Source organism: Schistocerca piceifrons, chromosome X, assembly GCF_021461385.2.
Source record: "Schistocerca piceifrons isolate TAMUIC-IGC-003096 chromosome X, iqSchPice1.1, whole genome shotgun sequence".
Classification (NCBI taxonomy): domain Eukaryota; kingdom Metazoa; phylum Arthropoda; class Insecta; order Orthoptera; family Acrididae; genus Schistocerca; species Schistocerca piceifrons.
The window spans coordinates 747,020,721-747,046,242 of NC_060149.1; the positions used below are offsets into that span (position 1 = coordinate 747,020,721).

Genomic DNA, 25,522 nt, shown 5'->3' on the forward strand with positions numbered 1-25,522 from the left:
TTGTAGGGGATTTATTTTCTGACTATTCCGATTGTGATCTTTCGTTTTCCCTAGTAAAAGCAACGAATAGAACTTCCTGCAAGTGTTGACTTTCTGCGCGGAGGTGATTAAGTAAATAATGATATTTCTGTCCCTTTTGCTTACAGAGGGAAAATGAATTTTATTGTGAATCAAAAGAGCCAGCAAGAGATAAATTAGCATGGTCTTTGGTTTTTGATGATGAATTCATAGAACTAATTGTGATACACAATGTTTGTGAATTTGTAGCATATCCCTGACATTAATTTTTTTTCTTCACACAATTCACGTATTTTTGTAGAGTTCCATTATACTAGCATTCATGAAAGTAATACTTAGTTGAACCCTCACGTGCTGGGGATGTTTAGTGAATTACTGTTAAGTTTACTTATTGTGTAATGTTAACCCCCGCAATACCTACGTATTTTCCATAACGCGGATTACAAGGGGAAAGCGACGTACTTTGTGCCCACCCAAAAAATGTTATAAAGATTGTAATTCGTTAATTGTATTGACTTATATTAACAACATACTTTTTAAAGAGGTACTGATGTGTAACTACGATCCAGAACCTGGAAATATCTTTTAGCACACCGTTAGTAATATCAGCACGTTTTCAATAACGTGTTCTACCAAGCTGCGCATTCATAATGACCACCACAAAAAATTAAAAAGTGCAAATTTCATTAATTGTTGTTGACTCTTATTCACAACATGTTTTTTTAAACAGATATTGACGTTTAACTAACGCCCTAGAGCTGAAAATGTTCAATTTGGTAATTTTTAGTAAGGTCTTATGGGACAAAACTGCTGAGGTCAGCCGGCCGGGGTGGCCGAGCGGTTCTAGGCGCTACAGTCTGGAACCGAGCAACCGCTACGGTCGCAGGTTCGAATCCTGTCTCGGGCATGGATGTGTGTGATGTCCTTACGTTAGTTAAGTTTAAGTAGTTCTAAGTTCTAGGGGACTGATGACCTCAGAAGGTAAGTCCCATAGTGCTCAGAGCCATTTGAACCATTTTTTGCTGAGGTCATCGGTTCCTAAGCTTACTACTACTACTACTATGTGATCAGGCCCAGTGGACCGCACGCATCTACAAGTTTCCTCCTCCACTGTATTCTGTCCATTACTGCTATCCGCCATCCGTTCACATCTATTGACACTTGGTTTAAATCTTCATGGAGTCCATCCTTGGGTCTCCCTGGCGGTCTCTTTCCTGTAGGTGTGAAATCCAGGAGCTTCCGAGGCCATCTGTAATCCTCCATCCGGGCCACATGGCTGGCCCACTGCATTCGTTTGGCTTTGACAGTTCCTGCTATGTTGGGCTGCTGATATTGTTTCTCAAGCTCTTGGTTGTATCTGATCCTCCATTCCCCATTCCAGAACCGGACCGAAGATCTTCCGAAGCACTTTTCTCTCAAAAACAAGGAGCTTATGGAAGTCCTGTTTCCGGATACCATATAGAACAACAGGCTGGATCAGGGTTTTGTACAGTCGAATCTTGAACTGTCTGGAAGATATCTGGAGCGAAGCAGTTGTGCTAGGCTGTGGTAAGATCGGTTTCCTGCTTGTATTCTGGCATTGATCTCTGCTTCACATGACGAGTTCTCAGTGAAAAGTGCCCCTAGGTATTTGAATTTTTGCACTCTCTTGTAGGAATGGTCACCAACCAGCAGTGATTGTAGATGATCAGCAGTCTGACAATGACCACGCATCATAACGAGGTACTCTGTCTTGGCTTCGTTTATATTTAGCCCAAATTTTCTGGCAGCCTCCTTTAGTGCTTTGGTCATTTGCTCCAACTCCTCTTCCTACCTAGAGAGTAAACAGATATCGTCTGCATAGGCTAAGTATGCCAGTCTCTCTCCTTCGATTTCAATCCCTTCGTTCTCTTACGCACTACTTAATCCAACTTAATTTAATTTACGCTAAGGACAGCACACACATACCCATTCCCGAGGGAGTACTCGAACCTCCGACGGGGGGAGCCACGCGGGCAGTGACAAGGCGCCCTAGACCGCGCGGCTATCGCGCGCGGAGAAAATGTTCTTTGCGGAAAGCGACATTTACTGCCAAGACTTACATTTTTAGTAAAAGATTAAGTGAAAAATTTATAACATTTATGGAATCTGATAGAACTTAATTAAAAAGAATAAATAGGTTTTTCAAAAATTTTATATGTTAGGTAACTGGCTAGAACACAATATTTTCAAAAGATGGGCATACAGTACCCCGCGCTTAGTATTGCTATTGATAGTGTATTTCTTTGCTAGAAAAACAATATTTATTTGGATTTTTGGTTACCGTGTCTGTCCGACACATATTTCTTGTTAAATAATAAAAATCATTCTTCCTATTAAGGGGTAATACATTTCGCAATGTAGACCACCTATTTATGCTCATTTAGTGTATGTGCATTCGGGTGAAAGAGCAAATTTTCTCCATAACAGGAAGTCAGTGAGTCGAGCCCTTGACAGAGCTATTGACGTGACTAGTAAATTATAGCCTTACTTCACTGTGGTAGTGGTAGAAGGACATCGGCCACCTTTTATCCCCGGCATTCATTTCATAGCAGGCTGACTGAATCTGGGTCCGTCCCGCCGGGAACGGAACGATGAAAAATGCCCGCCCCTATCCTGGATTGAACCTGGCACCTCAAGGGCCGGAATTCACTGTTTTGCTCGCTAGGCCACCACGGATAATAGTTACAGTAACAAAAAGAAAATTTATACATGTACAGTACTGGCCATTAAAATTGCTACACCAGGAAGATGACGTGCTACAGACGCTAAATTTAACCGTTAGGAAGAAGATGCTGTCATATGCAAATGATTAGCTTTTCAGAGCATTCACACAAGGTTAGCGCCGATGGCGACACCTACAACGTGCTGCCATGCGGAAAGTTTCCAACCGATTTCTCATACACAAACAGCAGTTCACCGGCGTTGCCTGGTGAAACGTTGTTGTGATGCCTCGTGTGAGGAGGAAAAATGCGTACCATCACGTTTCCGACTTTGATAAAGGTCGGATTGTAGCCTATCGCGATTATGGTTTATCGTATCGCGACATTGCTGCTCGCGTTGGTCGAGATCCAATGACTGTTAGCACAATATGGAATCGGTGGGCTCAGGAGGGTAATACGGGCCGCCGTGCTGAATCCCAACGACCTCGTATCACTAGCAGTCGAGATGACAGACGTTTTATCCGCATGGTTGTAACGGATCGTGCAGCCACGCCTCGATCCCCCAGTCAACAGTTGGGGACGTTTGCAAGACAACAACCATCTGCACGAACAGTTCGACGACGTTGGCAGCTCCATGGACTACCAGCTCAGAGACCATGGCTGCGGTTACCCTTGTCGCTGCATCACGGACAGGAGCGCCTGCGCTGGTGTACTCAACGACGAACCTGGATGTTCGAATGGCAAAACGTCATTTTTTCGGACGAATTCAGGTTCTGTTTACAGCATCATGATGGTCGCATCCGTTTTGGCGACATAGCGGTGAACGCACATTGGAAGGGTGTATTCGTCATCGCCATACTGTATCACCCGGCGTGATAGTATGGGGTGCCATTGGTTACACGTCTCGGTCACCTCTTGTTCGCATTGACGGCACTTTGAACATTGGACGTAACATTTCAGATGTGTTACGACCCGTGGCTCCACCCTTCATTCGATCCCAGCGAAACCCTTACTTTGTCCGCAGCTCGTGGTCGTGCGGTAGCGTTCTCGCTTCCCACGCCCGGGTTCCCGGGTTCGATTCCCGGCGGGGTCAGGGATTTTCTCTACCTCGTGATGACTGGGTGTTGTTCTAGGGGACTCATGACCATAGATGTTAAGTCCCTTAGTGCTCAGGGCCATTTGAACCATTTGAAACCCTAAATTTCAGCAGGATAATGCACGACCCCATGTTGCAGGTCCTGTACGGGCCCTTCTGGATACAGAAAATGTTCGACTGCTGCCCTGGCTAGCACATTCTCCAGATCTCTCACCAGTTGAAACGTCGTCTGGTCAATGGTGGCCGAACAAGTGGCTCGTCACAATACGCCAGTCACTACTCTTGGCGAACTGTGGTATCGTGTTGAAGCTGCATGGGCAGCTGTACCTGTATACGCCATCCAGGCTCTGTTTGACTCAATGCCCAGACGTATCAAGTCCGTTATTACGGCCAGAGGTGGTTATTCTGGGTATTGATTTCTCAGGATCAATGCACCCAAATTGCGTGAAAATGTAATCAGTTCTAGTATAATATATTTGTCCAATGACTACTCGTTTATCATCTGCATTTTCTTCTTGGTGTATCAATTTTAATGACCAGTAGTGTAATACGGCAGAAATTGCACGATTAAGGTATACGCTTCTGCATCAGTGGACCAACTCTTTGACCAGGGAAACAAGTGTGTCCAATGTGGCTAGGCACAAAATTTGAGGTTGTTATGTAATCCCATTACCAGCACATAGGCGCAACGAATGATAACAAGCATCGGTAAGCGGACAGCGCAAAGCTCTCGAGACGCCTTTTGCAGCGCTGAATTCATTTGTGCCGCGCCTGGGCCGTGCAAATTGTCGCGCTGCATTACGTTCGTCGCCAGAAATACCGCCGCCCGAGCGAAGGCGTCAGCTGTGGGCGACCGCTGAAGAGGATAGTGGGAGCGCGTTGCGTCATCAATCTGGCTAATCGCGTCCGTTTAGGCCACCAGCAATCTCGCTGCAGCTGCGACCAACAGACTATGATGACGCTTATGAGTGTGATGGGGTCAGAGGATCCTTTCTACTGCGTGCTGACGCATGGAGCATGTGGTGCAGAGATAAGGCACTTGATTCTCATACAGGAAAAGTGGGTTTCAACTCCCCGTACGGCCACCAGATTTAGGTTTCCGTTCTCCTTAATATCTCAAGGCAAATACCGGGATGCTTCCTTTTAAAAGGACACGGACGACTTTTTTCCTCATTCCTAACTAATCGGAAACAGCGCTCAGTGTCTAAGGACCGTAGGTAGCATTTACACTTTCCTCTGGTCGCTCCCATTTTATCGGCTTCACCGCAGTCTTTACTTCGTTAAAGGTTGCCTACTTTTATAAAGCAGTTCTTCTATTCACGGATCGGGCCATTTCCGCTCATTGATAACTTCAAACATCAAACGAGGTGACGCTATGGTTAGCACACTGGACTCGCATTCGGGAGGACGACGGTTTAAACCCAAGTCCGGCGATCCTGAATTAGGTTTTCCGGGATTTCCCTGAATCGCTTAAGCCGGCCGGAGCGGCCCAGCGGTTCTAGGCACTACAGTCTGGATCCGGGCGATCGCTACGGCCGCAGGTTCGAATCCTGCCTCGGGCATGGATGTGTTTGATGTCCTTAGGTTAGTTAGGGCTAAGTAGTTCTAAGTTCTAGGAAATGGAAGAGGATGTAGATGAAGATGAAATGAGAGATATGACACTGCGTGAAGAGTTTGACAGAGCACTGAAAGACCTAAGTCGAAACAAGGCGCCGGGAGTAGACAACATTCCATTAGAACTACCGACAGCCTTGGGAGAGCCAGTCCTGACAAAACTCTACCATCTGGTGAGCAAGATGTATGAGACAGGCGAAATTCCCTCAGACTTCAAGAAGAATATAATAATTCCAATCCCAAAGACAGTAGGTGTTGACAGATGTGAAAATTACCGAACTATCAGTTTAATAAGTCACAGCTGCAAAATACTAACGCGAATTCTTTACAGACGAATGGAAAAACTGATAAGAGCCGACCTCGGGGAAGATAAGTTTGGATTCCGCAGAAATGTTCGAACAAGTGAAGCAATACTGACCCTACGACTTCTCTTAGGAGAAAGATTAAGGAAAAGCAAACCTACATTTCTAGCATTTGTAGACTTAGAGAAAGCTTTTGACAATGTTGACTGGAATACTCTCTTTCAAATTCTAAAGGTGTCAGGGGTAAAATACAGGGAGCGAAAGTCTATTTACAATTTGTACAGAAACCAGATGGCAGTTATAAGAGACGAGGGACATGGTTGGGAAGGGAGTGAGACAGGGTTGTAGCCTCTCCCCGATGTTATTCAATCTGTACATTGAGCAAGCAGTAAAGGTACAAAAGAAAAGTTCGAAGTAGGTATTAAAATCCATGGAGAAGAAATGAAAACTTTGAGGTTCGCCGATGACATTGTAATTCTGTCAGAGACAGCAAAGGACTTGGAAGAGCAGTTGAATGGAATGGACAGTGTATTGAAAGGAGGGTATAAGTTGATCATCAACAAAAGCAAAACGAGGATAATGGAATTTAGTCGAATCAAGTCGGGTGATGCTGAGGGAATTAGATTCGGAAATGAGTCACTTAAAGTAGTAAAGGAGTTTTGCTATTTCGGGAGCAAAATAACTGATGATGGTCGAAGTAGAGAGGATATAAAATGTAGACTGGCAATGGCGAGGAAAGCGTTTCTGAAGAAGAGAAATTTGTTAATATCGAGTTTAGATTTAAATGTCAGGAAGTCATTTCTGAAAGTATTTGTATGGAGTGTAGCCATGTATGGGAGTGAAACATGGACGATAAATAGTTTAGACAAGAAGAGAATAGAAGCTTTCGAAATGTGGTACTACAGAAGAATGCTAAAGATTAGATGGGTAGATCACATAGCTAATGAAGAGGTACCGAATAGAATTGGGGAGAAGAGGAGTTTGTGGCACAACTTGACTAGAAGAAGGGATCAGTTGGTAGGACATGTCCTGAGGCATCAAGGGACCACCAATTTAGTACTGGAGGGCAGCGTGGAGGGAAAACATCATAGAGGGAGACCAAGAGACGAATACACTAACCAGATTCAGAAGGATGTAGGCTGCAGTAGATACTGGGAGATGAAGAAGCTTGCACAGGATAGAGTAGCATGGAGAGCTGCATCAAACCGGTCTCAGGACTGAAGACCACAACAACAACAAATTCTAGGGGACTGATGACCTCAGATGTTAAGTGCCATAGTGCTCAGAGCCATTTGAACCCTGAATCGCTTCAGGCAAATGCCAGAATCGTTCGTTTGAAAGGGCATAGTCAATTTTCTTCCCCATCCTTACCTAACCGAGTTTGTGTTCCGTCTCTAACGACCTCGTTGTCGGCGGGACGTTTAACACTAATCCCTCCCCCCCTTAAATAACTTCAGTCATTGTTCTTTATTTCTGAAGGGTTTTTTAGTTGTTTCTTGACAGCGGTATTATCTGGATGAACAGCGCGTGTGACAGACTTCAATGACGCTACTGTAATTACAATAGGGGACTGATGACCTCAGATGTTAAGTCCCATAGTGCTCAGAGCCATTTGAACCCTGAATCGCTTCAGGCAAATGCCAGAATCGTTCGTTTGAAAGGGCATGGTCAATTTTCTTCCCCATCCTTGCCTACCCGAGTTTGTGCTCCGTCTCGAACGACCTCGTTGTCGGCGGGACGTTTAACACTAATCCCTCCCCCTCCCTCCCTTAAATAACTTCAGTCATTGTTCTTTATTTCTGAAGGGTTTTTTAGTTGTTTCTTGACAGCGGTATTATCTGGATGAACAGCACATGTGACAGACTTCAATGACGCTACTGTAATTACAATAACATTTTTATAGAAATTCAGGAACAGAATAGCGACATGTTTTTGAACTGTCAATAAAGAAAAAAAGACGTTGGTCATTGCTCAACGTACAGAAAAATATGTCGTTTTATGCAATAAAACAATCTAGACGTCAACTACAGACTATTGTGTATCACTCCGGCCTACAGCTGTCATCGTGGGCATCTCCAAAGGTTAAAATTTCTAGCAACGCCGTACTCTGATACAAAACATCATTCATGTGATACTGGGTTGATGGCAGTACGAATATTAGAGCAGTTGACTACATGGGAACCTTGTAAGAAGAGGGTTTCCAAAATCAACGTGTGTTTCGGACTGATCTGAAAATTGGGCACGACAGGCTGTGCATTTATCACTCTGTTTTAGAAGCAAGCGAATCATAATCCTTAAAGATGAAAGAGATTATTTATACGGTGCTGTGTGAGCTTCGTGACAGCATAGCACGACCATAATCCAGTTGTCGAAATGTCTTATCTGGAATTTTGTCTGTGGACCGTGTAAACTCCATAGTCTGTGTTTACGTATTTTAGCTGTTTTTGTGTACTATTTCGGAAGCTGAACCTTGGAAGTAGCTGGTGTTCAACTAGACACTCCGGGTGAAGCCCATAGTCAGCATCTCCGAGGTAACAGATCAACGGTCATTATGTCGATGTGTGAATTCGGCTGTGTTAATTACCTTCCTATTGCGATAGATGGTGCTCTACCCAACTCGGTCTGCATAGAATGTGGATTCTGTCCTGTAAAACTGTTGGTGAGTTACGTTTTTGTTCCTGTTTGAAGCCTAAAATACCTAATAGAGCTCAGTTTGATACCTAAACCTTAATTTAAGCTTCTAAAGTGCCAATTAAAGGTTGTACGTGAGATATAACGTCGTTCTTTGTACCTATGAAATAAAAACTTCCTTGCTTGGAAGCTTCCACACTTGTTATGATAATCACCGGCTTGTTTCTGAATTCGGAAAAGAATGGCAGTTGAGAGCAAATTAGCGTATTTTTCTGGGATGCAGCCTTATTTCATTGAAGAAGATTTATGCCCGCATTGCTCAGTTGCTGAATTACCAACAGCAGTCAACAGATACAATTTTAGGTCGTGCAGCCATTATGACAGCAAATCAAATGCGACCTAACGGATAAAATAATGCTAAATCTAGAGAAAGTAACTCCTGATCTCGAGAGCGGAAAGTGATCCTGTAGTTTATGACTAGTAGTACTACAGGAATTGAGAAGCAATGACAAAGATTCCAGAGTCTTATTCTATTTTATCAAACTACAACATACTTCAGAGACATACTGCTGTATTGTTAGATATTTCACTTATTATTATTTCAAACACAGTACCTCAGCCTCTGCCGTAAGGCTATTTGTTAGTGCCATTATTTTTGGTCTTTGGTCTTCTGCTTTCCATCGAACAGAAGCGAATTTTCTTTCTGAATTTTATCCACTCTTCTTTTTTCCTCGTTATTTCGGCCTGACCAAGTAGGAAACACTTTCTTCTTAAATATGAATCAAGCTGTCACCGACGCATCTCAAACATAGGAGTCGGTGTTACAAGTCCAGCGCTTTTATGGTACCGTAGCCGTTAGTTAACAAGGCTACTACGAATGAGTGGAACTTAGCACGACTGGAAGCAAATTAATGACTGCAATGGGAACAAAATCTGGGCAATGTCCCCTGACCCTGAACATTCCCTCCAAATGCCTGACAAGGACCCTAATGTTACAGTGGAGCTACTAAAATGTTTTGAAAAAATAGAAATAGGCCCACGCATGTTGCGCGCGGTGGCAACGTGGGAAGGCCTCACAGCTATCTTGCTCTGAATTAGCTGACTCGTGTTTGTGTTGCAAGCATTCAACTTTCAGAGTTATGTATTCAATAAATAGGGTCGTTCGCACGATTGGACAGTATGGTGAGAGCTGCTTAGACGCCCTTTCACAGTAAAAATCTAATCTCTAACGTAATCAGGCGCACGTATCGTAACGAAGCAATCAACTGCCCGTTTGAAATACCGTGTGTGCTGTACATCCACCGCCAGATGCTATCGCTATAGCGGTTAGAGGCAGCAGTATATGTAAGGCGGGCAACGCATACCCTTTAGGGTCTCGTGTATTTGTCTCTGGGTGACGTAAGCTTCTAGACACGCGATTCGTGCGACTGAGTCACGATTCAAGGCAATGTGCACGACTACCTTGCTAGGTCACACACCAGAATAGCTGCGACGTATAATGACAGCAACGTAGCGAGTATTAATGTTTCATTCATACATTTTTTTCCAATACATATGTTTGCGCTAGTGCAGCATCGTGATACCCTGAGAGTTAAAAATAGGCCAACGAAGCGTGAAAAACTTGCGAAGACTCTCGCAAACGCAGATTTCATGGATCATTTGCACTTAGGCTGCGTTGCTGTTGGGCCACGAATATTTTCTCTGACAGATTATGTCATCCACAAAAACTGTAAGGTACTTAAAAAGACTGGATGATCAAGGAGAAACAGGTACTAGACGTATTTAGACCCGTTTATTTTATTCTTCATTACGTGTTCCAGACTCTGCCCCCCTTAGATGACTTGATGAAAATACAGTAACAAATATAAAGTTATATGGTGTACATAAAACACAGGTGTCTTAAATAAGCAATGTGGTTGCAACATATCTGCACAACAATTATTTTTGATAGTGGAATACATACGTACATACTATTTTAAATAAGTGTTAAATATAACTATGTCGAGTACGTTAAAAATCGTCAGGAAAACCATGAAGTTAAACAAAAGCAGCCGTAACTAGATACGATGACCGAACACGGATAACACATAACAGTGGAATGATAGAAAAGGGACCTTTGCCTTCTAGGTAAACAATGTATCAACAGATGACGTGACTGCAGCGGCCTTGCTTTACAGATACATCATTTCACCGTTATTAGTTACGTACCTGTATTTGTGTATAATAAAAGTTAGTGTTAAAATTATATGTGAAATAAAATATGTATTTATAAATTTTAAGGTTGGCATGAATACCCCTTAAAATTTATAACTACATAAACCCTATTTCATATACCATTTTAACATTTACTTTTATCATGGACAAATACAGATATGTAACTAATGATATATAACAAATGATGATGATGAAATGATGTAAAGCAGCGCCGCTGTAGACACGCCATCTGTTGATACATTGTTTACCTAGCAGATAAAGGCGCCGTTCCTATCATTCCACTGTAACTATAGTCCGTGTTAGCTCATCGTATCTAGTTACGACTGCTTTTGCTTAACTTTGTGGATCCTTGACGTACTCGTCAAAGTTATATTTAACATTTTTTTAAAACAAATATATATTTCAATACAAAAAATAATTGTAATAAAAATAACTTATAACCGCATTGGTTATTTAAGTCACGTGTTGTTTTATGTACACCATGTACTTTGGGTTTGTTACCGTACTTTTATCAGGTCATCTGAAGAAGGACAGAGCCCGAAACGCGTAATGAGGAATGAAATAAACGACTCTAAAAACATCTAACACCTGTTTTTCCGCGATCGTCCAGCTTTTTTAAATTTGTTATAGTTTCGTAGTTGTAAAGGTCGCACAGTTGTACCAAGACTTCCTATGAAATTTACGTTGTCATCCCTTAACCCTCCCCCAACCCCCCACCCCCGATAGCCAAGCGCGTTAACGCGTCGCTTCCGGGATTCGGGGAGGCGAACCTGCACTGAACAGAATCCATCTCGCGGATCAACAACGAGGGCTGGAGAGTCAGCCAGACTGGATGTGGTATTGAGGCGGTTTCCCAGACCCAAATAGGTGAATATTGGGCTGGTACCCACCTCAATCCTCAGATTCTGGCTACGCAAATATTTACAAAAATTCTCTCACAATTTAACGTGAGATTTACTGTAGACGCAGACAGATGGTATACACAAATTCCTGCAGGGAAGAGCGGCGGCGTTAGGAACGGTATCCGGCCACCAACTATCAATAACACGGCCAAAATACTTAGTACATTGCTGACCCCATAGAGAAACGGGAACAGGCGAGAAAGAAGAAGAAGAAGATTATGTCATCCATTTTAAATAAAGAAAATGGTAGTGATTAAACTGGAAAGGAAAAAGCTACCAGGAAAAGTGTTATTACTGCTATCGTTATCGATCATGTGCCTATTTACAATATCATCCCTGAATAAGGCGTGAAGAACGGGTACACGTAATTACAGCTCAGATGGTAGAGCACTTGCCCGCGAAAGGCAAAGGTCCCGAGTTCGAGTCTCGGTCGGGCACACAGTTTTAATCTGCCAGGAAGTTTCATATTAGCGCACACTCCGCTGCAGAGTGAAAATCTCATTCTGGAAACCTAAGTACATTACACACATCCATGCCCGAGGCCGTATTCGAACCCGCGACCGTAGCAGTCGCGCGGTTTTGATTAAATTTTCAGGGAGGGACAGGCCTGGAATGCCCATGTCAAACCTCGATAAACAATGATGCGACTTACGTTATTCTTTAGTACAGTATGTCACAATATGCCAGACCACAAGAGTAATGTACAATTGCTCGTCAGATGTGCTCTCGTCATCACACGTTGCAGGACGGCATTTGTCATACAGACATGGAAAACATAAATTGAAACGGCAACTACTACCTCGAATGAATGCAGTTTTCCCACATTTACAGGGAATGTTCAGAGTTTATAAGGGTAAACACACCTCGATGACATTTTAAGGATGGTTCAAATGGCTCTGAGCACTATGGGACTTAACTTATGTGGTCATCAGTCCCCCAGAACTTAGAACTACTTAAACCTAACTAACCTAATGACATCACACACATCCATGCCCGAGGCAGGATTCGAACCTGCGACCGTAGCGGACACGCGGTTCCAAACTTAAGCGCTTAGAATCGCACGGCCACACCGGCCGGCCATTTTTAAGGAATTTCTATTTCTTTCGATAATTTAATGTGGATTAAAAACTGAGTTCCACCGGGAATCGAACGTTCGCCTCATAGAGGTTCGCGCTGCGTTTCTCGAAAGCTAACCACTTGACCGCCATGCTCTGAAACTGCTCCCACCTACGCACATATTCATATGGCACATAATAACGCGTAAAACTTCTGCAATTTTCTCAGAATTGCCAGAATAGTGCACCTTACTACTTGCATATTATGTACTACTATAGGTGTACACAGTTTGAAGTAAATCTGTAATGCTAATGTCGTGGCTTCCCCTTGTTAGTTTAATTAAACAATGATAAAATAAGCTTATATTATATGAGCTAAATCACTCTGTTGCCGCGTACAAGTGTTACCCCGCTGCGGCTGGTCCCGGCGGAGGGTCGAGTCCTCCCTCGGGCATGAGTGTGCGTGTTTGTCCTTAGGATAATTTAGGTTAAGTAGTGTGTAAGCTTAGGGACTGATGACCTTAGCAGTTAAGTCTCATAGGATTTCACACACATCTGAACATTTGTTACGCCGCAGTAATGAAGTGCTCGGACATTAAACGGCGCCGTTGCATCAGATCCCAGCCAAACGCTTATTCCATTGCTAATTATCTAGTAGACATCTGCCTCATTGTGAGATTGTGCTGCTAGCTCGGAATATGGGGCATTTTCTTGCATGGATAGTAATTTTGTTTCTCCTCACCTAGCTCGCAGTTTATTTATAACGTACTGGGGAAGAGCGTCCTTAAACGTGTTATTGAATTCGTGTGATGCTCGTTAGCGTAACGCTGATACAGCAGCTGCGATAAAAACGATAAGCCGCTTTTATCGGTAATGCGGGTAAACACTGTCATGGGGAGTAAAGCAGTCAAGGCACATGTTAAGCAACTGAAGGGGAGCATTTTGCTGCATAATGGAAGTTCGGAAGCAGTGCAAAATTTGGTGGGAATTAAGAGCTTCATGTTTTGGATAGAAGAGTTAAGAGCAAGATATGACTATTGAAATGCAGGAGTGAAAGACGAATATGCTCTCAAATGTGTTTCATTTAGCTGCCTGTTGCTTTTTCACCGCCATCTATATCTACGTTCTGCAAAACACTTATTTTCGTGGTAGGGAGTAGGTTTCAGTTTACTATTTTAGGGTAGGGATGCCTAATTTGGAACACTTTCCAGATTTTATTCATTATAACCTGAAAAATTAGTTAAAATTATTTAAACAATGCCATCCTAAATTTGAGGATGTTGTTATTGGTATCTGATTTAAGGAAAGGAAATTCTGAGAAAAACAATCAAACAACACTTAATTTTCTGAACATCTGCAAGTGGTACAAATTAGGAATGTAGTTTCTTAGTTTTTACCAGTGGGCGCATTAATTACACCATCGTTATAAATTATGTCCCAGAACTTTAAGATGTGTGCTAGCCTAAGTTTAAGATAATGTTCCATGTCGACTTCCTGCATCACTATTTTGCAGCCACTACAGAAATCACTCCTTTCCCCACGCATTCGCAGTATGGATGAATTCACCCTTTGCATTTCCTACTTTTTTTTCAGCTCAAGTCTCCTTGGCTAGGACTTGAATTTTTGCTTCGAACTTTCATTATTTCCCTGCGACTCGACGTTATTTCTTGAATGGACACCTTCAGCCCATTTTTTACCTGCCATTACTTCATAGCTCCTTCTGCAGTGAAATTATGGAGCAATCTGTTTAGTTCTATAATGTCGAAAGCAAGTTTTCTTACGTCCGACAGTCTTAAACCAAACATGTCTCTTTAAATCTAAGAATGTTCTCTTTCAATTCATTTTTAACTTCGTCGCAAAACACTTTACCACGGCCAAAACATTTTGTATCCTCGTGTGCATTTTTGTTTATGTTTTCAACAAGGCTTTTTAATTCTTGGTTTAGGCACATGTTATACACGTACATATTCATTTAATCCATGATCTCCTTATCTTATTGTTGCAGTTAAACTCAGTTCATGTGTGCTATACTTTGCATAACACTTCTCTGTTGCCATACTGTAACACAAAATAATTATTTAATTAATAACTTAGGACTAGAATACTCATCATACAATTTCTAAATAATATGTATAGGCGTCCCGGAGTTGGAGGATTAAAGAACGTGTCTCGTCCATAGTGGGTGTCATAGCTATAAATTTATGAAATAAATGCAGCATTTGTCCACTTAAGCTGTATTTATTTAGACAGAGTGACTCTGTCGGTGTGGACTTGCTCGCTAAGGGCAAAGGTCCCGAGTTCGAGTCTCTGTCCGGTACACAGTTTTAATATGTCAGGAAGGTTCATATCAGCGCACGTTCCGCTGCAGATTGAAAATTTCATTCTGGAAACGTCCCCCAGGCTGTGGCTAAGCCATAACTGTACAGTATCCTTTCTTTCAGAAGTGCTAGTCCCGCAAGTTTTGTAGTACTTCTGTGAAGTTTGGCTGATAGGACACGAGGAACTGGTGAAAGTAAAGCTCTGAGGAAGTTTGTCATTCATGCTTGGGTACCTCAGTTGGTAGAGCAGTTGCCTGCGAGAGGCAAGGGTCCCGGGTACGAGTCTTGGTCCTGCACACCGTTTTAATATGCCAGGAAGTTTCATATCAGCCCACACTCCGCTGCAGAATAAAAAATTCATTCTGAAATGCTGCATTTCTTTAACAAGGAAGTGGTTTGGGCATGTCCTGGATGTTTCCACAATGGTTGTAATAAATGTAATATTTCGTTCACGATTTATTTTGTTAATGGTATAAATGTTCAGGATAAGTGTAATTTAACGGTAGCCGACTTGTGTAAGGAATCCACTCTCTTATATTCGTCCTAATCCACCATCTGGCGTTCTTCTAAAGTTACATGTCCATAAAAATACTCTTACCACACTGCATTCCACTTACCTACTCATTAGTTCGAAGTATAAGTTTGTGACTCTTTTGCTCGAATGTTCATGAAACATTATGGAATACTGAGATGCACTCACTCTTAGTTCCCCAACGAAGGATGTCAAGTGTGTGGATGTGTTGCGTGAATGTGTTGTGTGGATGACCGACGAGTGCTGGTTTGGATGTGAAAACATGGCAGCGGGAGAATCTCAGTACCGATGCATAAGCTACTTCTCTCGATGTGAGACAAGAGGCTGCCGAGCTCATTGTTACCAGGTCGAATGGACCACGATCCATAGAGACCCACGCCGTCACTCCATGAGCCACAATGGACAGGACTGGGACGTAAATGCATAGTCGCATAGCCAGTCTCTGTTCTAAGCAATTAGGCTGCCCCCCCCCCCTCCCCGCATAAAGACACTCTTCATTATCTGAAGTGCCACTGAATTTCATCCTTCTCTTCGATCAGCAGTCAGAGGATCTGTTTGGTTGCTTTGATTCATACCCACTAGGAGAGCTCCGTATTGAATGCTATTTGTATAGGACTTGGTAGTTGCTTTTTGAATTCTGTAAGTAATTTTTGCCTTGAGCTTACGACGTTGTGCATCAACTGTGTGTTATGAACTTCAGGAGGCCATGCTTTATAGTAAAAGAGAACAAGCCGGCTGAGGTGGCCGAGAGGTTCTAGGCGCTACAGTCTGGAACCGCGCGACCGCTACGTCGCAGGTTCGAATCCTGCCTCGGGCATGGATGTGTGTGATGTTCTTAGGTTAGTTAGGTTTAAGTAGTTCTAAGTTCTAGGGGACTGATGACCTCCGAAGTTAAGTCGCATAGTGCTCAGAGCCATTTGAACCATTTTGAAAGGAGAACATGTTTTGACAACCATCTTTCTTCATTAGAACTTACTTATCTAGGTTAGTGTCACACTGGCTGTTCCCTGCGGTGAATCTTTTTGAGTATATTTTCCACTTATCGTATACTGAATGTTTTGTTACTGTGCCATACTTAGTAATTTATGTTTGAACAAGACGTTAATGGTTCTGTTTCCCAGTAAACAGCTTGAAAATGATTACCAGACATTAAGGGCTTTGCTTTCTCATTATTTTAAGCAGTTACAGACGGGAGGTAACAACATGTTTTAGTAAGAACAAACAAAACTTATAACTGCATAGGTTTCCACAGCCAGTGTTTAGTTGACATTAAAGTGTTCTGAGTATGGTACCGCGTCGCAAGGTAAAACGCTTACAGTGGCATTCTTCTGAGTCTACCATAACATTGGTTTTTCTAATATTGTTTTTTGCACTATGATACGGTCCTATACCCATAAAACTTTTATGTCAAGTAAAATGTAATTTCATGGGACGACATTAAAAGCAATTAAGTCGCGCCTTGATTCTCTTTACTGAACATATCAGTGAATCTGAATAAGGGAAAGATGGCCAGCGGAGGCATACTATCACCGAACCGGAGGCTCAAAGTTATACCTACACATCCGGAAGCCACTTACGAGCTGAAAAACAGCGGGCTGTTTGCTTGTACGTGTTGGCTGTTTACGGCTCAGTGTGGTCTACCTAATCGATCATCCGCTTGAAGTGCTGTGAGAGGGGAGTGTCCTTCGTATCTACCCTACTACGGAGAAGTCATGTTGACCCGAAACCTCATTACTTAACGAGCAAGAGGACCACCATTTACTTACTTTACTTGTGGCAAGGGCCTTATCGACCATACGACCCTCTTTCATTTCTTTCTGTCGAGTCCACTGTTCATTTTGTGTTGATATTCATCCTCGCCTTGTCGTTCCGGATCTTGTATCTCGCCACCTAATTCTGGGTCTTACTCTTCCTCTCGTTCCATCTATTGTTCTGCAGAATGTTATTCTAGGTAGTCTATTTATCATCATTCTTGCTTTATATCCTGCCCATTTCAACCTCCGCTTTGCACTTCGACGATGTTACGGTGTTTGTACAGCTTTCTAAATTCTTCATTTTTTCTTGTCCTGTAGTCCATGTTATTTTCAACATATACCGCTCCATAGATTTTCCTTATTATTTCTCTTTCGAATATTAGCAGTTTTTCTTCGTGTTTCTTTCTAAGCATTAATGCTTCACATCCGCACAACGTTACAGGTCTAATAGTCGACTGATACAACCGGATTTTGAACATAGAACTAAGTGATATTTTCTTTAAGAATTTGATGATACTAAAAAGTGTCTTGTTCGCTGTTGCTAGACGAACGTCTACTTCTATATCCGTTCTACTGTTGCTTCTAAAAAGACTGTGTAAGTATTTCCAGTGGTCAGCTGTCTTGAAATTACATTCATCTACAGCCAAAGATTCATAACTTTGGACTTTTTTTACTTATGACCAGATATTCTGTCTTTTCTTGCGCTGCAGTCTGGAACCGCAAGACCGCTACGGTCGCAGGTTCGAATCCTGCCTCGGGCATGGATGTTTGTGATGTCCTTAGGTTAGTTAGGTTTAACTAGTTCTAAGTTCTAGGGGACTAATAACCTCAGCAGTTGAGTCCCATAGTGCTCAGAGGCATTTGAACCATTTTGTCTTTTCTTCATTAACACGAATCCTGTTTTCTCAGCAATCTTGTAATAGATTTACATCATCGTGATAATTTCTGGTTCGGAACTACTTATTAATGCTACATCATCTGCGTCGGAAAGTCTAGTAATGTTCACCTCTTGCGTTTGGATCCCTGTGGACTGGTTTTACTAAATTCTTGATCGAGTTTCTGTAAGACGATGTTAAATAAAACAGGTGCAATGGCATCCACCAGCATCAGTCCAGTGAACAACTTAAAATTTTCACTTTCTCCTATAGGTGTTTCTGTTCAAATGGTTCAAATGGGTCTGAGCACTATGGGACTCAACTGCTGTGGTCATCAGTCCCCTAGAACTTAGAGCTACTTAAACCTAACTAACCTAAGGACATCACACACACCCATGCCCGAGGCAGGATTCGAACCTGCGACCGTAGCAGCAGCGCGGCTCCGGACTGGAGCGCCTAGAACCGCACGGCCACCGCGGCCGGCAGGTGTTTCTGTACTACACGAAGTTTTGTCTATACGCGTTTTAACTAATCTGATTAGCTTTGAGAGTATTTCATATTCCCTCAGTATATTTAGGAGTGTCTGTCGGTGTATGCTACCGTAGGCCTTTTTGAAATCTAGGAATAATATGTGAACATGTACATTGAATTTCTGTGCCTTCTCAGTTGTCTTAGAGTGAATAAATGATCTAACGCGAAAATCTTGAATACTTAGTGCTATGTAGCTGGTGGTGGTGGTGGTTAGTGTTTAACGTCCCGTCGACAACGAGGTCATTAGAGACGGAGCGCAAGCTCGGGTTAGGGAAGTATTGGGAAGGAAATCGGCCGTGCCCTTTCAAAGGAACCATCCCGGCATTTGCCTGAAACGATTTAGGGAAATCACGGAAAACCTAAATCAGGATGGCTGGAGACGGGATTGAACCGTTGTCCTCCCGAATGCGAGTCCAGTGTGCTAACCACTGCGCCACCTCGCTCGGTGTTATGTAGCTTTAAGATACTTATTAAAGGACATTTGTAAATCACCATAACCTGCACATGAAAGGTTTATTTGCCAAACCCGAATACCGATTTGACAATTACACATTTTAAGTGCAGCTCATGGAGTTTTGAAGATCTCCTTTAATAAATGATCTGATGTTGATCTATTTCTGCGGAAACCGTATTGGTAGTCCCAAATTAGTTCTTCAGTTATAGGACTCAGTCCGTTAAATAGTCACATCGACAGGATTTTATAAGCGCCATCCAGTAAATCAATTCCTCTCTACTAATCGCACACGAGGGGATCATTATTCCTAATTATGGAGCAAATGTCTGCAGATATGCTTTCCCGTTTACAAACTTTTCCTATGGAATACTGTAGTTCTACTTGGAGTTGTGGTCCTTCGTTCTTTAACAGCTCAGCATATATCTCGTCTTCAACATAAGCCATGTTATTCTTTAATTTCTTTATAGCTTGCTGTATTTCATTTATTGATGTGGTGGTGACTTGTATATTAAGCATGTCTTCCATTTGTTTTGTATGTCACCCGTGTTGGTCACTATTTCCCCAAGATGATCGTTTGTAAACTGTTCCCTTTTAGTGCATTTACCATAAAACTTTTTTGTACCTTTTGACATACCTGCCTCGTCCTGGGACTCTTGAAATCATCCCCTGCTTCTCTTATAATGTTGTTATAGTATTCTCTTTACTCTTGTCATAGAGTTAGTTGTGTTTCCCAGGGGATTTTATAGTACCTCTCCTTCAGTGACATGTTGTTTCCTACTTGTAGCCACGCTTTCCTTTCCTTTCTTCTCTTCGACACTTTTTTTGTCTCTTTATGTTAAACCAAATTTTGTTTGATCGTTTTCTTTTTCCTATAAATTTGGAAGTTACTTCTTGAATACTGTTTTCCTAGTATCTCCAGATGCTTTCGATAACTTGTTGTTTGCTGTTGACCAGCTTATTTTTTGTTAGATTACTTTCCGTTTCTTTTGTAATTTTTTTTAATTTTCTTTCTCCAGATTTCCTTCGCTGTAGCTAGTATTTTCCACTCTATTTCCGTTTAGTTTTCATTTTTGGTACGTTTAATATACGTTCTGTGTCACAATCCGCGTCATTAAAGGTGGAACATGTTAATGCTAATTTGGAATCTTTTTCAGATAGCTGTGTGGCCAATCGGATTCACTACTTCTGCGTCTGGTAATATCCATGTCCCTAAATGCATACATTGGTGTTGAAATTTTGTGCTGCTTAAAGCGAGATCATTTGTCATTGTACATTGTATAAGTCTAACTCCATTATCAGAAATTTCCTCGTGTAAGCTGAAATTGCCAGTTGTTGTTTTGTAAATTTCTTCATTTCCTATTATGGCATTAAAATCTCCTGACACTACTTTTACGGAAAGCCTACTCATTGAGTTCTACGTGTGTCCCCGTTGAGTACAAAAAAATGGTTCAAATGGCTCTGAGCACTATGGGACTCAACTGCTGTGGTTATCAGTCCCATAGAACTTAGAACTAATTAAACCTAACTAACCTAAGGACATCACACACATCCATGCCCGAGGCAGGATTCGAACCTGCGACCGTAGCAGTCGCACGGTTCCGGACTGCGCGCCTAGAACCGCGAGACCACCGCGGCCGGCCGTTGAGTACAGAATTCTTCCTTCATGTCTTTATCCTTACCTTCTGCAGGTGCATGTAAATGTAGAAATGTAATGTTTAATCACTGAGCCTGAATTGTGATTATGATATTCGGTTATTACTATGTTCAAATTCCGTTACTGAGTCATTTATTGATTTATGAAAGTCGAATCCATTTCCAAACTCATGCCTTTGACTGCGATTTCCATACGTTATTGTCCCGTCTCCTGTTTGCAGTGACTCTATTCCTTGCCATCTTACTTCCTGGAGAGCCACCAGTTGTACCTTCTATTTTCCTAATTCATTTATAATATTTGGGCTCTTCCAGGGCGCTATCTTCCAAGAACCAAAAGAGAAATCCTTGCAGCTTTACCAACTTCTGTTCCAGTAAATTCAGACCTGTTTCCGAGGCATGTGTTGAGTATTCACCTCAGACAGCATTTTACATGAAAGAGTTATTAGTCCTCTTCACAACCCCCTATCTGGAGAGCCAGAAGTCTTGATTTTGGGGTGCTCTCCCCCTGGGAGAGCTACCTTTACCACAGCTTGCCGACCCTCTCCAGCTCGTGCTAGTTTTGGCCCGCCCGGTGAATTTTGTTTCCCCGGTATCCTCCATATCGGAAGAGGAAGGAAGGAAGATTGTGTTTAACGTCCCGTCGAAATCGATGTCATTAGAGATGGACCACAAACTCGGATTGTATCAAGGATAGGGAAGGAAATCGGCTGTGCCCCAGATGAACTATCTTGGCATTTGCCTGGCGTGATTTAGGGATATCACGCAAAACGTAAGTCTGGATGGCCGGATGTGGGTCTGAACCGTCGTCCTTTCTCCTGTCCCTCTCCTGGGGAGGCGCCCGATGGGGGACTTGCAAACCCCAGAAGGGAAGAAGACCACTATTACGTGCGTTAAATGACTATTCGTTCGTTACATGTACAGTGAAGAACCCCCAGATCCAGGCACCTAAAATGAAACATATTTCTCATTTGAACTTCAGTTTTCAACATAGCCATTCCCAAAGAAGATCTCTGGAGTGTAGACAATGTTGCAATTTCTCGAGCAAAATTGACTTCATGTTGTTAATATAACAGTATAAATATCTGTGGAGTGAGCATTCAGATGTGCAAAACAGAATTTTCTCGCCTACATACGTTGTCTCGTGACTTTGTGATGGTTAATTAACTTTTCTACCTCAGCCGTCTTTTCAATTGTGTCTGTATACGTAGCAATTATTCAACATTGCTGTTACTAAGAAGTAAATGTGTACAAGTAGAGTAAGTGGGTGTAATACTGAAATTTGGTCGTTGTATATGTACTTTTATGTAAACGTAAACAAACAGCTTTATACTGATCAAAATGTTCAAATGTGTGTGAAATCTTATGGGACTTGACTGCTAAGGTCATCAGTCCCTAAGCTTACACACTACTTAACCTAAATTATCCTAAAGACAAACACACACACCCATGCCCGAGGGAGGACTCGGAACTCCGCCAGGACCAGCCGCACAGTTCATGACTGCAGTGCCGTAGACCGCTTTTAGTTCGTTGCTTTTGGTCTGGGCGGACGTCACAAGACATCTGTTCAAGTTGATCGGTGATTCGTTGACTGCTTTTTTATTACAGAGAGCACACAGCTCTCTGACCGAACACGCAGAGCTACCGTGCCGACATAAATTCTATCCACTGCACCAACTGTTCAGCATCCGCTCGGCTAATACCGCGCGGCAGCTTTATCCTGAAATCATATGTGACTTCCCATTTCATGTTGGTGACATATCCAGTACGCCGGACTCACTCCGTTCTACAAAATACTGGTAGGAACAATAGCAGCACTTTCAGGAACGATGTGCTGTATTTTAGACATACTTTGTGTGTAGATCGTTAGTTGAAAGTAAAATGGAAATACAGAATCTGCTATCTGTCATTCTATTACCCTCTTGTTTGCAGCTTTACTCTTATATGAACTATTGTATTTGTAGAATATTAAAGGCTTGTGAGAAAACCCTTCGAGGCATTATGATTGCAATTATCTGGCAGGAGAGCTTTAAGCAACGCATTGATTCACTTACCTTAACTACAACAGCACGACAGCAGGCATGGAAATTCATAATTGTAAAACCGTATTACAAAACAACTATTTTACAAACTCAATTTTTATTTATACTGCAACTGCTTCAAAGCAGTTAACTGTTGGAAAGCCCTTCCACAGCATATCAAAACGTCTTTCAAAGAAAATAGAAGTTAACGTAATTTATTTTTGTCTGGAATCTGAATGCAAATCACAAGGCATTTATGTAATCAAATAATGTATTTTGTGAAAACTGCCGTAACAAAGTTGTTGCCGTGCTTTTCCAACATTAGAAACCGATCGCTAACCGGGAGAATTCTTTCCTTCAAATGGTAATGCTAACTTCGCGTCCTTATCATTTTCCGTGTCTGATTATAGCATTCACGAGAATACGGAAAGCTTTTTATCTGCAGCAATGGAAGTAAAAATCCTAGCATTAGATGCAATAAATAGCGTTTCGAATCCGTAAGGTGGAAACTTGATTTGACTATTAAGAAAATTCGGATTCTGTGACCCTGTGGCGCAACGGATAACGCGTCTGACTACGGATCAGAAGATTCCAGGTTCGAATCCTGGCAGGGTCGTACACATATTTTAACTGCTGTCATTGTTTATTTACAAAAGTTTTCTAACAACAAACGAGCTATTTATGGAGATAAGTTAAGCGTGCGACAGGTGTTTATGCAATAATTTCGTTTTGCGTTCAGTCTGCTAAGGTAACAGAAAGAAGCTAAATCATGTGCTGAAATCAACAAACATATTTTTAACTTTGATTTTTGGCAGATGAGGGAGAAATTTTCTGAAATTTACAATCCACAAGACGCAAGATTTGGTAAGGTAATCCATGAATCCAGGTAGTCATAGATCATTTGGCCTTTTACAACAAACCAACAGCTGTAGAATGTTACGATATCAATGAATGTTAATTGAAGGAAAAGCTCTTGAGGACCTCAAGAGATAAGAAGGACAATAAGATAGAATGGCACACTGATTAAGATGCTGAACTCGTATTAGGGATGGGTGGGACTGTATTACGACTGACTTCCCTAATTACTTACTTGTCCCTCAATCACACCAGGCGAAGACCAGTTGGATCCCTCAAGAAGGCCAATTTACTCCATCAACTTTGTCCAACTACGTTATTAGTACGCATCTAATGATCTCGAAGTCGAAGGGACGCTAAGCTGTCGTACTCCTTCCTTTGTGTGCTGCAAAAATTCTTAGTAATTTTTCCCAGTCAAATGGCTCTCTCTCTTCACTGCAAAGATTTGTCATCTGACAAGAACGTTGTTTGTAATGGGTGGTCAAATGAAAAAGAGAAATATGGGAAAAGAACGTAGTAAACTGTTTGTTATTTCAAAAGTAATCGCTATAACTGTTAATACATTTATCCCGCTATAAGGCAAGATGGTCAGTGTCTGCGTGGAAAAACGTTTGCGGTTGCCTTCGGAACCACGATTGTACCCAGACGGGCACCTCTTCGTCCGAAGAAAATCGAAGGCCGCGAATATCTTTTTTCACGACGCAAAAAAGGATGGAAATCGCATCGAGAAAGACGGGGACTGTATGGAGGATATATCAGGGTTTCCCATAGAAACCAACTTGGAAACATGTGGGCCTACCCTCTGCTCGTACATTGAAGAGACGTGTTCCTATCGACAATGCAAGCGGTTTAGTTAAAAAGGTTATCATCGGACCAGTTGCTACACGTCGAGTACAGTCTGCACAATACATGCCATCTTAGTGCCTTTAATCATGGCTACAAGTTGCATGGAACACTCCGTCTTGAAGGTCATCAGGTGCGCTGCTTCTTATATATTACTGTGTCAAGGGTATATTATGAGACCATCAATTAGGTGAAATCTGCACCGGTAAAATCAGCTCCTGTGGACAACATGCTGTGGATGACAGGTGCCCCGTCGATTGTTTCGTGTTGTAACAGTAAACAGTCACTCCACCAAATCATCCTAGTAAAAAACAGCTAAACTATCCTAGCTATGGGCTCCAGAAGCCGCCAACCCACGCATGTATTAGGGCAGTCAAGTGAAAACCAAACACCCGCCCCAACTGGACCATAGGGTGGTTCCATTCAAGAGTAATCACCACACGCATAAAGACATATCCCATTCGGAGACGAGACGGCCAATTCCTGTTTCATAGAACTCGGTTGTCCGCTGACGGATCCACGACCGCATCCACTCTCACTGTTTCTCGTACGACTGGAACCGATGTCCACGCATGTCTTTCTTCAGGTCGCCAAAGACGGGAGAATAACACGGCGAATGACCCGGGCTGTACGGAGGATGTCTCAGTGTTTCTCAACCAAATCATTGAACATTGCTGCATCCTTTGTTCAGCCCAGATCATTCAACGTGTGATAATCACTTCTTTGGCGACCTTAAGACAGACGTATGGGCGACGGTCACAGTCAGAAGAGTAAGTCCAACAGTGGATGCACTTGTGGATCCACCACTGGCCGACTGCGATCTACGAAACAGGAACTGATCGTCTCGTCTCGCATTGGGGAAACTGTCTTAATAAGTGTGGTGATTATATTGAATGGAACCATTACATGGTCCCGTTGTGGTGTCTGTTCGGTTTGCATTTCACTGCCCCACATACACTGATCAGCCAGAATATTATGACCACCTACCTAGAAGTCGATATGTCCACCTTTGGCACGGATAACAGCGGCGACCCGTTGTAGCATGGAAGCAATAACGCCTTGGTACATCGCTGGAGAGAGTTGGCACCACATCTGCGCACACAAGTCAACTAATTGCTGTAACTTCCAGGAGGGGGGGGAGGGGGGCGATAGCTTTGACATCACATTCGATCACGT

General features: G+C 42.4%; 1 non-coding gene across 1 annotated transcript; it reads left to right on the forward strand.

Moving 5' to 3' along the window:
* The first annotated feature begins 23,191 nt into the window (after positions 1-23,191).
* On the forward strand, positions 23,192-23,264 carry Trnar-acg. The gene has a single exon. It is a non-coding gene; the product is annotated as a tRNA-Arg (tRNA).
* The last annotated feature ends 2,258 nt before the right edge of the window (positions 23,265-25,522 follow it).